This window comes from Dipteris shenzhenensis, chromosome 29 (assembly GCF_047967505.1).
Source record: "Dipteris shenzhenensis isolate YYH24624 ecotype China chromosome 29, Dip_SZ_1.0, whole genome shotgun sequence".
NCBI classification, from domain to species: domain Eukaryota; kingdom Viridiplantae; phylum Streptophyta; class Polypodiopsida; order Gleicheniales; family Dipteridaceae; genus Dipteris; species Dipteris shenzhenensis.
This window is the reverse complement of record NC_141624.1, coordinates 41,262,809-41,265,199: the sequence shown is the minus strand read 5'-3', so window position 1 is coordinate 41,265,199 and position 2,391 is coordinate 41,262,809. Positions and strand designations below refer to the sequence as shown.

Sequence of the window (2,391 nt, the reverse complement as noted above, 5' to 3'; positions counted from 1 at the left end):
ATATGAGGGATTTTATTGAAACATATATGCTCAATAACATGCTGCTTTTGGCAACTGGTATTTAAGTTATGGACACGAAAAACACTAATTCTTAGTGTATGTTGGCCTTGTTTATGGAAAGTTATTACAACATTAGGGTGTCATAGAAGTCATTTTTGGGATTTGTTCAAAATTAATGAAATAGGAGTAGCTTCTCCACTTAATAAAAGTCCATACCTTATTTTTTAGGGGTTTTTTAATTTTAAGGGAAACAATTTAATAAACTCCTAAAACTTTATATTTTACTTTATGCATTTATTTTTTAAAGGGATATATTTATAATACTCAAAGGAAAAATTAATAACAATAATTTATATAATGGAACCAACAATAATAAATAAGGCTTGGATTAAGGAAAAAGTCTCATTGAAATTCTAGTTCTTTGATCTTTGTTAGACCTTTGAAAAGCTTCACTTTAGAGGAATGTCTCACTTCCTTTATCAATCTTCCTTTTGCTAATATTTGTTGATGGTGTGTCAACTTTGAAATCGAACAAAAATAAGACTGCACAAGTGCACTTAGACATTGCCTCCTAATATAGGAATAAGTGGCACTTTTGGATGCAAAGAGGAAGCAAACAATTTGTCTAGTGCATTGGGCTATTACAAGACAATTTTAGCTTGAAGGTAAAAGTTTTGGGGATGATCTCCATAAAAAGCAGCCCAACTCAACTAAGTTTATACAAAAATTACATTTGGGAATTCACAAAGGAGAATCCAATTCTTCACTATAGCACTACCTCTAAGGAGGCACTCCTCATAAAAATTCAGGACTATTAGTTGCACCGGAGAAAAGACTAGTGGCATGCTTGTTAAGAACGAACAAGTGCATCAACAGCTCGTTATTCAGAAGTAAAGGCCAAAGGAGATCAGCAATTAGTGCATCAAGAGCTCGTTGTTGAGAGGTAAAAGCCAATGCCGGAGATGCAAATGCGTTAAGATGCACTGTTGAAGTACTTGCAAAGAAACAAGAGCCAGGTGAGATGACTTTGGGCCTTGGCAGCCTTTTGGATTCTTGCACAAAGGCTGCACTCACGCTCCTATCTTTAAAGAGGGGAATGGTACGATTCAAAGAGAGGATCAAACAGCAGACAAATAGATTATTGAGCTTTTACCTCAGCAGGAGAACGATCACAAGACATCGCAATCTACAGTTGGCTTTGTCTTCCGAATGACTGCGTGCAGAATTCCTTGCTGCGAGATGACCCTTCACCGAAAATTTGGAAATGCCATAACTTGCCTACTTCCTCGATCAGATTCTTGGAGCACAAGAACTGGGTGCTAAATGTTTTCTCCACCGGCCGTTCTACGTCATGCACCAGAATGTCTGTACTCCTCTTCCTCCTTCCTCCCTTGGCCATCACTGCAGAGCTAAAAATGGCGCTCATCCTCCCCGGCGCCTCAGGGAAGTAACCCCTTGGCGCGTCGATCATTATAACGTCCCATCTCGTATTGAATATCATCTCTGGAAGGGTCTTCAGTGCGAGCTTGCAGTCCGATTCCAGCAAGTTCTGATCCGGCCCACAAACTTCCTTCTCCTTCTGCGCGTACACGAGCAGATCAGCAGCTTCTGAGACCATCGTTGTATAGTTCACATGATAGGATGTCAAATACGGATGCGCTTGCGTCATTTGGGTGATCCAACTAGCGTCTTCTTCCAGAAAAACTGTCCGACCCCCAACGTTCAGCGCGTGCCAGAGAGGACTGTCGAAGCCGAGACCAAACACGAGGAAATTGCAGGGGCCTCGTCTGCTGAGAATATTGGCCGTGACCATGATCTCTTCCTTTGTCTGCTGAGGCGTGATACTCGTGGTGGCGTAGTGCACGAGAGCGAGAGTAAGCTCATAAGGGAGCTTACGACCGGGTTCCTCTTTGGGAGACGTGGCAAGGTGGGACTGCTGCATTTTTCGGGCGTCACGCGGGGAGAGGAGGAGGGAGGTGGAGAGGTCACGGTGGGCGAAGTAAAGGAGGGCGAGGAAGAGGAGGACGAAGAGGGGCCAGAGTCTGGCGACGTGCTCGAAGGAGGGGCGGTGCGAGAAAGCCATGGGGGAGAGACTAGTGGAGGGGAGGGAGGAGGCAAAATACTTGCTGCAGAGAGGGAAGAATAAGGGAGTAAGGAGGCATGAGAGGGTGGGAGGAGGAGGGGCGATGGCAAAAAAACTTGCTGCTACATGGGATGGAAATGACTGGAGAAGGCAAGATGCATTATAGCAAGGGATGAATATCAATGGAGAAGGGATGAAGGAGCCATGAGAGCGTGGGAGGAGGAGTGGCTATGGCGATGAGAAGGTGGTGAAGAAGAAGATGATGAAGAAGATGAAGAAGAAGAAGTAGAAGGCTTGTTGGTTATCTG

At 44.1% G+C, this 2,391-nt stretch overlaps 1 pseudogene across 1 annotated transcript; it reads right to left on the bottom strand.

The window, feature by feature from the left end:
• Positions 1 to 617: 617 nt before the first annotated feature.
• LOC147882863 (glucuronoxylan 4-O-methyltransferase 1 pseudogene) lies at positions 618 to 2,139 on the bottom strand (annotated as a pseudogene). The gene is made up of 2 exons (XR_015543868.1): positions 1,154 to 2,139; positions 618 to 983 (listed from the first exon to the last, which is right to left on the bottom strand). The product of XR_015543868.1 is annotated as a glucuronoxylan 4-O-methyltransferase 1 pseudogene (transcript).
• Between the last annotated feature and the right edge of the window lie 252 nt (positions 2,140 to 2,391).